Source organism: Phyllobates terribilis, unplaced genomic scaffold (genome assembly GCF_046119375.1).
Source record: "Phyllobates terribilis strain yellow unplaced genomic scaffold, ASM4611937v1 Scaffold_16__1_contigs__length_26959993, whole genome shotgun sequence".
Taxonomy (NCBI): Eukaryota; Metazoa; Chordata; class Amphibia; order Anura; family Dendrobatidae; genus Phyllobates; species Phyllobates terribilis.
The window spans coordinates 17,463,017-17,475,641 of record NW_027362776.1 but is presented as its reverse complement, the minus strand read 5'-3'; positions in this window follow the sequence as shown (position 1 = coordinate 17,475,641).

Genomic DNA, 12,625 nt, shown 5'->3' with positions numbered 1-12,625 from the left:
GACAAAATCCACTAAATGAGGGAATAATATGTGTGAGGGTACCCCAGGAGAGTTCCAAATGTGTGTGGGTAGAATATATATCCTACGGGGGTAAAACTGAAAAAAGTTGAAAAAAAATTTTTTTGGACTTAGTCATTTCTCTGGCGTTTATCAGACTTTCAGATAGGGCAAATGTCAGTGAGCGTTCCGATTTCAGTTCCAGAGCAATTCGCCCAATGAGTCCTTGATATTTAGTCGTTTTCAGCCAATTTTCTGGATTTTTGAAAATTTCACTTTTTTGTGAAAATATCCACTAAATGAGGGAAAATATGTGTGAGGGTACCCCAGGAGAGTTCCAAATGTGTGTAGGTAGAATATATATCCCACGGGGGTAAAATTGAAAAAAGTTTAAAAAATTTTTTTTTTGGACTGTCATTTTTCCGGCGTTTATCAGACTTTCAAATAGGGGAAATGTCAGTGAGCATTCCGATTTCAGTTCCAGAGCAATTCGCCCAATGAGTCCTTGATATTTAGTCGTTTTCAGCCAATTTTCTGAATTTTTGAAAATTTCAATTTTTTATGAAAATATCCACTAAATGAGGGAATAATATGTTTGAGGGTACCACAGGAGAGTTTCAAATGTGTGTGGGTAGAATATATATACCACGGGGCTAAAATTGAAAAAAGTTGAAAAAAATTTTTTTTTGGACTTCGTCATTTTTCCGGCGTTTATCAGACTTTCAAATAGGGGAAATGTCAGTGAGCATTCCGATTTCAGTTCCAGAGCAATTCGCCCAATGAGTCCTTGATATTTAGTCGTTTTCAGCCAATTTTCTGGATTTTCGAAAATTTCACTTTTTTATGAAAATATCCACTAAATGAGGGAATAATATGTGTGAGGGTACCACAGGAGATTTCCAAATGTGTGTGGGTAGAATATATATCCCACGGGGGTAAAATTGAAAAAAGTTGAAAAATTTTATTTTTTGGACTTAGTCATTTTTCCGGCGTTTATCAGACTTTCAGATAGGTCAAATGTCAGTGAACGTTCCGATTTCAGTTCCAGAGCGATTCGCCCAATGAGTCCTTGATATTTTGTCGTTTTCAGCCAATATTTTGGATTTTTGAAAATTTCACTTTCTTGTGACAATATCCAGTAAATGAGGGAATAATATGTGTGAGGGTACCCCAGGAGAGTTCCAAATGTGTGTGGGTAGAATATATATCCTACGGGGGTAAAACTGAAAAAAGATGAAAAAAAATTTTTTTGGACTTAGTCATTTCTCCGGCGTTTATCAGACTTTCAGATAGGGCAAATGTCAGTGAGCATTCCGTTTTCAGTTCCAGAGCGATTCGCCCACTGAGTCCTTGATATTTAGTCGTTTTCAGCCAATTTCCTGGATTTTTGAAAATTTCTTTTTTTTGTGAAAATATCCACTAAATGAGGGAATAATATGTGTGAGGGTACCCCAGGAGAGTTCCAAATGTGTGTGGGTAGAAAATATATCCCAAGGGGGTAAAATTGAAAAAAGTTGAAAAAATTTTTTTTTGGGACTTAGTCATTTTTACGCCGTTTATCAGACTTTCAGATAGGGCAAATGTCAGTGAGCGTTCCGATTTCAGTTCCAGAGCGATTCGCCCAATGAGTCCTTGATATTTAGTCGTTTTCAGCCAATATTTTGGATTTTTGAAAATTTCACTTTCTTGTGACAATATCCAGTAAATGAGGGAATAATATGTGTGAGGGTACCCCAGGAGAGTTCCAAATGTGTGTGGGTAGAATATATATCCTACGGGGGTAAAACTGAAAAAAGATGAAAAAAAATTTTTTTGGACTTAGTCATTTCTCCGGCGTTTATCAGACTTTCAGATAGGGCAAATGTCAGTGAGCATTCCGTTTTCAGTTCCAGAGCGATTCGCCCACTGAGTCCTTGATATTTAGTCGTTTTCAGCCAATTTCCTGGATTTTTGAAAATTTCTTTTTTTTCTGAAAATATCCACTAAATGAGGGAATAATATGTGTGAGGGTACCCCAGGAGAGTTCCAAATGTGTGTGGGTAGAAAATATATCCCAAGGGGGTAAAATTGAAAAAAGTTGAAAAAATTTTTTTTTGGGACTTAGTCATTTTTACGCCGTTTATCAGACTTTCAGATAGGGCAAATGTCAGTGAGCGTTCCAATTTCAGTTCCAGAGCGATTCGCCCAATGAGTCCTTGATATTTCGTCGTTTTCAGCCAATATTTTGGATTTTTGAAAATTTCACTTTCTTGTGACAATATCCAGTAAATGAGGGAATAATATGTGTGAGGGTACCCCAGGAGAGTTCCAAATGTGTGTGGGTAGAATATATATCCTACGGGGGTAAAACTGAAAAAAGATGAAAAAAAATTTTTTTGGACTTAGTCATTTCTCCGGCGTTTATCAGACTTTCAGATAGGGCAAATGTCAGTGAGCGTTCCGATTTCAGTTCCAGAGCAATTCGCCCAATGAGTCCTTGATATTTAGTCGTTTTCAGCCAATTTTCTGGATTTTTGAAAATTTCACTTTTTTGTGAAAATATCCACTAAATGAGGGAAAATATGTGTGAGGGTACCCCAGGAGAGTTCCAAATGTGTGTAGGTAGAATATATATCCCACGGGGGTAAAATTGAAAAAAGTTTAAAAAATTTTTTTTTTGGACTGTCATTTTTCCGGCGTTTATCAGACTTTCAAATAGGGGAAATGTCAGTGAGCATTCCGATTTCAGTTCCAGAGCAATTCGCCCAATGAGTCCTTGATATTTAGTCGTTTTCAGCCAATTTTCTGAATTTTTGAAAATTTCAATTTTTTATGAAAATATCCACTAAATGAGGGAATAATATGTTTGAGGGTACCACAGGAGAGTTTCAAATGTGTGTGGGTAGAATATATATACCACGGGGCTAAAATTGAAAAAAGTTGAAAAAAATTTTTTTTTGGACTTCGTCATTTTTCCGGCGTTTATCAGACTTTCAAATAGGGGAAATGTCAGTGAGCATTCCGATTTCAGTTCCAGAGCAATTCGCCCAATGAGTCCTTGATATTTAGTCGTTTTCAGCCAATTTTCTGGATTTTCGAAAATTTCACTTTTTTATGAAAATATCCACTAAATGAGGGAATAATATGTGTGAGGGTACCACAGGAGATTTCCAAATGTGTGTGGGTAGAATATATATCCCACGGGGGTAAAATTGAAAAAAGTTGAAAAATTTTATTTTTTGGACTTAGTCATTTTTCCGGCGTTTATCAGACTTTCAGATAGGTCAAATGTCAGTGAACGTTCCGATTTCAGTTCCAGAGCGATTCGCCCAATGAGTCCTTGATATTTTGTCGTTTTCAGCCAATATTTTGGATTTTTGGAAATTTCACTTTCTTGTGACAATATCCACTAAATGAGGGAATAATATGTGTGAGGGTACCCCAGGAGAGTTCCAAATGTGTGTGGGTAGAAAATATATCCCACGGGTGTAAAATTGAAAAAAGTTGAAAAATTTTTTTTTTTGGACTTAGTCATTTTTCCGGCGTTTATCAGACTTTCAGATAAGGCAAATTTAAGTGAGCGTTCCGATTTCAGTTCCAGAGCGATTCGCCCAATGAGTCCTTGATATTTTGTCGTTTTCAGCCAATTTCCTGGATTTTTGAAAATTTCTTTTTTTTGTGAAAATATCCACTAAATGAGGGAATAATATGTGTGAGGGTACCCCAGGAGAGTTCCAAATGTGTGTGGTTAGAATATATATCCTATGGGGGTAAAACTGAAAAAAGTTGAAAAGAAATTTTTTTGGACTTAGTCATTTCTCCGGCGTTTATCAGACTTTCAGATAGGGGAAATGTCAGTGAGCGTTCCGATTTTAGTTCCAGAGCGATTCGCCCAATGAGTCCTTGATATTTCGTTGTTTTCAGCCAATTTTCTGGAGTTTTGAAAATTTCACTTTTTTCTGAAAATATCCACTAAATGAGGGAATAATATGTGTGAGGGTACCCCAGGAGAGTTCCAAATGTGTGTGGGTAGAAAATATATCCCACGGGGGTAAAATTGAAAAAAGTTGAAAAATTTTTTTTTTTTTGGACTTAGTCATTTTTCCGCCATTTATCAGACTTTCAGATAGGGCAAATGTCAGTGAGCGTTCCGATTTCAGTTCCAGAGCGATTCGCCCAATGTGTCCTTGATATTTAGTCGTTTTCAGCCAATATTTTGGATTTTTGAAAATTTCACTTTCTTGTGACAATATCCAGTAAATGAGGGAATAATATGTGTGAGGGTACCCCAGGAGAGTTCCAAATGTGTGTGGGTAGAATATATATCCTACGGGGGGTAAAACTGAAAAAAGATGAAAAAAATTTTTTTTGGACTTAGTCATTTCTCCGGCGTTTATCAGACTTTCAGATAGGGCAAATGTCAGTGAGCATTCCGTTTTCAGTTCCAGAGCGATTCGCCCACTGAGTCCTTGATATTTAGTCGTTTTCAGCCAATTTCCTGGATTTTTGAAAATTTCTTTTTTTTGTGAAAATATCCACTAAATGAGGGAATAATATGTGTGAGGGTACCCCAGGAGAGATCCAAATGTGTGTGGGTAGAAAATATATCCCAAGGGGGTAAAATTGAAAAAAGTTGAAAAATTTTTTTTTTGGGACTTAGTCATTTTTACGCCGTTTATCAGACTTTCAGATAGGGCAAATGTCAGTGAGCGTTCCGATTTCAGTTCCAGAGCGATTCGCCCAATGAGTCCTTGATATTTCGTCGTTTTCAGCCAATATTTTGGATTTTTGAAAATTTCACTTTCTTGTGACAATATCCACTAAATGAGGGAATAATATGTGTGAGGGTACCCCAGGAGAGTTCCAAATGTGTGTGGGTAGAATATATATCCTACGGGGGTAAAACTGAAAAAAGTTGAAAAAAAATTTTTTTGGACTTAGTCATTTCTCTGGCGTTTATCAGACTTTCAGATAGGGCAAATGTCAGTGAGCATTCCGATTTCAGTTCCAGAGCGATTCGCCCACTGAGTCCTTGATATTTAGTCGTTTTCAGCCAATTTCCTGGATTTTTGAAAATTTCTTTATTTTGTGAAAATATCCACTAAATGAGGGAATAATATGTGTGAGGGTACCCCAGGAGAGTTCCAAATGTGTGTGGGTAGAAAATATATCCCACGGGGGTAAAATTGAAAAAAGTTGAAACATTTTTTTTTTGGGACTTAGTCATTTTTCCGGCGTTTATCAGACTTTCAGATGAGGCAAATTTAAGTGAGCGTTCCGATTTCAGTTCCAGAGCGATTCGCCCAATGAGACCTTGATATTTCATCCTTTTCAGCCAATATTTTGGATTTTTCCAAATTTCACTTTCTTGTGACAATATCCACTAAATGAGGTAATAATATGTGTGAGGGTACCCCAGGAGAGTTCCAAATGTGTGTGGTTAGAATATATATCCTATGGGGGTAAAACTGAAAAAAGTTGAAAAGAAATTTTTTTGGACTTAGTCATTTCTCCGGCGTTTATCAGACTGTCAGATAGGGGAAATGTCAGTGAGCGTTCCGATTTTAGTTCCACAGCGATTCGCTCAATGAGTCCTTGATATTTCGTTGTTTTCAGCCAATTTTCTGGAGTTTTGAAAATTTCACTTTTTTGTGAAAATATCCACTAAATGAGGGAATAATATGTGTGAGGGTACCCCAGGAGAGTTCCAAATGTGTGTGGGTAGAAAATATATCCCACGGGGGTAAAATTGAAAAAAGTTGAAAAATTTTTTTTTTTTTGGACTTAGTCATTTTTCCGCCATTTATCAGACTTTCAGATAGGGCAAATGTCAGTGAGCGTTCCGATTTCAGTTCCAGAGCGATTCGCCCAATGTGTCCTTGATATTTAGTCGTTTTCAGCCAATATTTTGAATTTTTGAAAATTTCACTTTCTTGTGACCATATCCACTAAATGAGGGAATAATATGTGTGAGGGTACCCCAGGAGAGTTCCAAATGTGTGTGGGTAGAATATATATCCTACGGGGGTAAAACTGAAAAAAGATGAAAAAAAATTTTTTTGGACTTAGTCATTTCTCCGGCGTTTATCAGACTTTCAGATAGGGCAAATGTCAGTGAGCATTCCGTTTTCAGTTCCAGAGCGATTCGCCCACTGAGTCCTTGATATTTAGTCGTTTTCAGCCAATTTCCTGGATTTTTGAAAATTTCTTTTTTTTGTGAAAATATCCACTAAATGAGGGAATAATATGTGTGAGGGTACCCCAGGTGAGTTCCAAATGTGTGTGGGTAGAAAATATATCCCAAGGGGGTAAAATTGAAAAAAGTTGAAAAATTTTTTTTTTGGGACTTAGTCATTTTTACGCCGTTTATCAGACTTTCAGATAGGGCAAATGTCAGTGAGCGTTCCGATTTCAGTTCCAGAGCGATTCGCCCAATGAGTCCTTGATATTTCGTCGTTTTCAGCCAATATTTTGGATTTTTGAAAATTTCACTTTCTTGTGACAAAATCCACTAAATGAGGGAATAATATGTGTGAGGGTACCCCAGGAGAGTTCCAAATGTGTGTGGGTAGAATATATATCCTACGGGGGTAAAACTGAAAAAAGTTGAAAAAAAATTTTTTTGGACTTAGTCATTTCTCTGGCGTTTATCAGACTTTCAGATAGGGCAAATGTCAGTGAGCGTTCCGATTTCAGTTCCAGAGCAATTCGCCTAATGAGACCTTGATATTTAGTCGTTTTCAGCCAATTTTCTGGATTTTTGAAAATTTCACTTTTTTGTGAAAATATCCACTAAATGAGGGAAAATATGTGTGAGGGTACCCCAGGAGAGTTCCAAATGTGTGTAGGTAGAATATATATCCCACGGGGGTAAAATTGAAAAAAGTTTAAAAAATTTTTTTTTTGGACTGTCATTTTTCCGGCGTTTATCAGACTTTCAAATAGGGGAAATGTCAGTGAGCATTCCGATTTCAGTTCCAGAGCAATTCGCCCAATGAGTCCTTGATATTTAGTCGTTTTCAGCCAATTTTCTGAATTTTTGAAAATTTCAATTTTTTATGAAAATATCCACTAAATGAGGGAATAATATGTTTGAGGGTACCACAGGAGAGTTTCAAATGTGTGTGGGTAGAATATATATACCACGGGGCTAAAATTGAAAAAAGTTGAAAAAAATTTTTTTTTGGACTTCGTCATTTTTCCGGCGTTTATCAGACTTTCAAATAGGGGAAATGTCAGTGAGCATTCCGATTTCAGTTCCAGAGCAATTCGCCCAATGAGTCCTTGATATTTAGTCGTTTTCAGCCAATTTTCTGGATTTTCGAAAATTTCACTTTTTTATGAAAATATCCACTAAATGAGGGAATAATATGTGTGAGGGTACCACAGGAGATTTCCAAATGTGTGTGGGTAGAATATATATCCCACGGGGGTAAAATTGAAAAAAGTTGAAAAATTTTATTTTTTGGACTTAGTCATTTTTCCGGCGTTTATCAGACTTTCAGATAGGTCAAATGTCAGTGAACGTTCCGATTTCAGTTCCAGAGCGATTCGCCCAATGAGTCCTTGATATTTTGTCGTTTTCAGCCAATATTTTGGATTTTTGGAAATTTCACTTTCTTGTGACAATATCCACTAAATGAGGGAATAATATGTGTGAGGGTACCCCAGGAGAGTTCCAAATGTGTGTGGGTAGAAAATATATCCCACGGGGGTAAAATTGAAAAAAGTTGAAAAATTTTTTTTTTTGGACTTAGTCATTTTTCCGGCGTTTATCAGACTTTCAGATAAGGCAAATTTAAGTGAGCGTTCCGATTTCAGTTCCAGAGCGATTCGCCCAATGAGTCCTTGATATTTTGTCGTTTTCAGCCAATTTCCTGGATTTTTGAAAATTTCTTTTTTTTGTGAAAATATCCACTAAATGAGGGAATAATATGTGTGAGGGTACCCCAGGAGAGTTCCAAATGTGTGTGGTTAGAATATATATCCTATGGGGGTAAAACTGAAAAAAGTTGAAAAGAAATTTTTTTGGACTTAGTCATTTCTCCGGCGTTTATCAGACTTTCAGATAGGGGAAATGTCAGTGAGCGTTCCGATTTTAGTTCCAGAGCGATTCGCCCAATGAGTCCTTGATATTTCGTTGTTTTCAGCCAATTTTCTGGAGTTTTGAAAATTTCACTTTTTTCTGAAAATATCCACTAAATGAGGGAATAATATGTGTGAGGGTACCCCAGGAGAGTTCCAAATGTGTGTGGGTAGAAAATATATCCCACGGGGGTAAAATTGAAAAAAGTTGAAAAATTTTTTTTTTTTTGGACTTAGTCATTTTTCCGCCATTTATCAGACTTTCAGATAGGGCAAATGTCAGTGAGCGTTCCGATTTCAGTTCCAGAGCGATTCGCCCAATGTGTCCTTGATATTTAGTCGTTTTCAGCCAATATTTTGGATTTTTGAAAATTTCACTTTCTTGTGACAATATCCAGTAAATGAGGGAATAATATGTGTGAGGGTACCCCAGGAGAGTTCCAAATGTGTGTGGGTAGAATATATATCCTACGGGGGGTAAAACTGAAAAAAGATGAAAAAAATTTTTTTTGGACTTAGTCATTTCTCCGGCGTTTATCAGACTTTCAGATAGGGCAAATGTCAGTGAGCATTCCGTTTTCAGTTCCAGAGCGATTCGCCCACTGAGTCCTTGATATTTAGTCGTTTTCAGCCAATTTCCTGGATTTTTGAAAATTTCTTTTTTTTGTGAAAATATCCACTAAATGAGGGAATAATATGTGTGAGGGTACCCCAGGAGAGTTCCAAATGTGTGTGGGTAGAAAATATATCCCAAGGGGGTAAAATTGAAAAAAGTTGAAAAATTTTTTTTTTGGGACTTAGTCATTTTTACGCCGTTTATCAGACTTTCAGATAGGGCAAATGTCAGTGAGCGTTCCGATTTCAGTTCCAGAGCGATTCGCCCAATGAGTCCTTGATATTTCGTCGTTTTCAGCCAATATTTTGGATTTTTGAAAATTTCACTTTCTTGTGACAATATCCACTAAATGAGGGAATAATATGTGTGAGGGTACCCCAGGAGAGTTCCAAATGTGTGTGGGTAGAATATATATCCTACGGGGGTAAAACTGAAAAAAGTTGAAAAAAAATTTTTTTGGACTTAGTCATTTCTCTGGCGTTTATCAGACTTTCAGATAGGGCAAATGTCAGTGAGCATTCCGATTTCAGTTCCAGAGCGATTCGCCCACTGAGTCCTTGATATTTAGTCGTTTTCAGCCAATTTCCTGGATTTTTGAAAATTTCTTTTTTTTGTGAAAATATCCACTAAATGAGGGAATAATATGTGTGAGGGTACCCCAGGAGAGTTCCAAATGTGTGTGGGTAGAAAATATATCCCACGGGGGTAAAATTGAAAAAAGTTGAAACATTTTTTTTTTGGGACTTAGTCATTTTTCCGGCGTTTATCAGACTTTCAGATGAGGCAAATTTAAGTGAGCGTTCCGATTTCAGTTCCAGAGCGATTCGCCCAATGAGACCTTGATATTTCATCCTTTTCAGCCAATATTTTGGATTTTTCCAAATTTCACTTTCTTGTGACAATATCCACTAAATGAGGTAATAATATGTGTGAGGGTACCCCAGGAGAGTTCCAAATGTGTGTGGTTAGAATATATATCCTATGGGGGTAAAACTGAAAAAAGTTGAAAAGAAATTTTTTTGGACTTAGTCATTTCTCCGGCGTTTATCAGACTGCCAGATAGGGGAAATGTCAGTGAGCGTTCCGATTTTAGTTCCACAGCGATTCGCCCAATGAGTCCTTGATATTTCGTTGTTTTCAGCCAATTTTCTGGAGTTTTGAAAATTTCACTTTTTTGTGAAAATATCCACTAAATGAGGGAATAATATGTGTGAGGGTACCCCAGGAGAGTTCCAAATGTGTGTGGGTAGAAAATATATCCCACGGGGGTAAAATTGAAAAAAGTTGAAAAATTTTTTTTTTTTTGGACTTAGTCATTTTTCCGCCATTTATCAGACTTTCAGATAGGGCAAATGTCAGTGAGCGTTCCGATTTCAGTTCCAGAGCGATTCGCCCAATGTGTCCTTGATATTTAGTCGTTTTCAGCCAATATTTTGAATTTTTGAAAATTTCACTTTCTTGTGACCATATCCACTAAATGAGGGAATAATATGTGTGAGGGTACCCCAGGAGAGTTCCAAATGTGTGTGGGTAGAATATATATCCTACGGGGGTAAAACTGAGAAAAGTTAAAAAAAAATTTTTTTGGACTTCGTCATTTCTCCGGCGTTTATCAGACTTTCAGATAAGGCAAATTTAAGTGAGCATTCCGATTTCAGTTCCAGAGCGATTCGCCCAATGAGTCCTTGATATTTCGTCGTTTTCAGGCAATATTTTGGATTTTTGAAAATTTCACTTTCTTGTGACAATATCGACTAAATGAGGGAATAATATGTGTGAGGGTACCCCAGGAGAGTTCCAAATGTGTGTGAGTAGAATATATATCCCACGGGGGTAAAATTGAAAAAAGTGGAAAAATTTTTTTTTTTGTACTTAGTCATTTTTCCAGCGTTTATCAGACTTTCAGATAGGGGAAATGTCAGTGATCATTCCGATTTCAGTTCCAGAGCGAATCGCCCAATGAGTCCTTGATATTTTGTCGTTTGCAGCCAATTTTCTGTAGTTTTGAAAATTTCACTTTTTTGTGAAAATATCCACTAAATGAGGGAATAATATGTGTGAGGGTACCCCAGAAGAGTTCCAAATGTGTGTGGGTAGAATATATATCCCACGGGGGTAAAATTGAAAAAAGTTGAAAAAAATTTTTTTTTCAACTTATTCTTTTTTCCGGCATTTATCAGACTTTCAGATAGGGGAAATGTCAGTGAGCATTCCGATTTCAGTTCCAGAGTGAATCGCCCAATGAGTCCTTGATATTTTGTCGTTTTCAGCCAATTTTCTGGAGTTTTGAAAATTTCACTTTTTTGTGAAAATATCCACTAAATGAGAGAATAATATGTGTGAAGGTACCCCAGGAGAGTTCCAAATGTGTTTGGGTAGAATATATATCCCACGGGGGTAAAATTGAAAAAAGTTGAAAAAAATTTTTTTTTGGACTTAGTCATTTATCCGACTTTTATCAGACTTTCAGATAGGGGAAATGTCAGTGAGCGTTCCGATTTCAGTTCCAGAGCAATTCACTCAATGAGTCCTTGATATTTAGTCGTTTTCAGCCAATTTTCTGGATATTTGAAAATTTCACTTTTTTGTGAAAATATCCACTAAATGAGGGATTAATATGTTTGAGGGTACCCCAGGAGAGTTCCAAATGTGTGTCGGTAGAATATATATCCTACGGGGGTAAAATTGAAAAAAGTTTAAAAAAATTTTTTTTTCTACTTAGTCATTTTTCCGGGAATTTATCAGACTTTAAGATAGGGGAAATGTCAGTGAGCATTCCGATTTCAGTTCCAGAGCGAATCGCCCAATGAGTCCTTGATATTTTGTCGTTTTCAGACAATTTTCTGGATATTTGAAAATTTCACTTTTTTGTGAAAATATCCACTAAATGAGGGAATAATATGTGTGATGGTACCCCAGGAGAGTTCCAAATGTGTGTGGGTAGAATATATATCCTACGGGGCTAAAATTGAAAAAAGTTGAAAAAATTTTTTTTTGGACTTAGTCATTTTTCCGGCGTTTATCAGACTTTCAGAGAGGGGAAATGTCAGTGAGCGTTCCGAATTCAGTTCCAGAGCGATTCGCCCAATGAGTCCTTGATATTTAGTCGTTTTCAGCCAATTTTCTGTATATTTGAAAATTTCACTTTTTTGTGAAAATATCCACTAAATGAGGGAATAATATGTGTGAGGGTAACCCAGGAGAGTTCCAAATGTGTGTGGGTAGAAAATATATCCTACGGGGGTAAAATTGAAAAATGTTGAAAAAATATTTTTTTGGACAGTCATTTTTCCGGCGTTTATCAGACTTTCAGATAGGGGAAATGTCAGTGAGCATTCCAATTTCAGTTCCAGAGCTATTTGCTCAATGAGTCCTTGATATTTAGTCGTTTTCAGCCAATTTTCTGGATATTTGAAAATTTCACTTTTTTGTGAAAATATCCACTAAATGAGGGAATAATATGTGTGAGGGTACCCAAGGAGACTTCCAAATGTGTGTGGGTAGAATATATATCCTACGGGGGTAAAATTGAAAAAAGTTGTAAAAAAATTTTTTTTGGACTTAGTCATTTTTCCGACTTTTAGCAGACTTTCAGACAGGGGAAATGTCTGTGAGCGTTCCGATTTCAGTTCCAGAGCAATTCACTCAATGAGTCCTTGATATTTATTCGTTTTCAGCCAATTTTCTGGATATTTGAAAATTTCACTTTTTTGTGAAAATATCCACTAAATGAGGGAATAATATGTGTGAGGGTACCCCAGGAGAGTTCCAAATGTGTGTGGGTAGAATATATATCCTACGGGGGTAAAATTGAAAAAAGTTGAAAAAATATTTTTTTGGACTTAGTCATTTTTCCGGCGTTTATCAGACTTTCAGAGAGGGGAAATGTCAATGAGCGTTCCAATTTCAGTTCCAGAGCGATTGGCCCAATGAGTCCTTGATATTTCG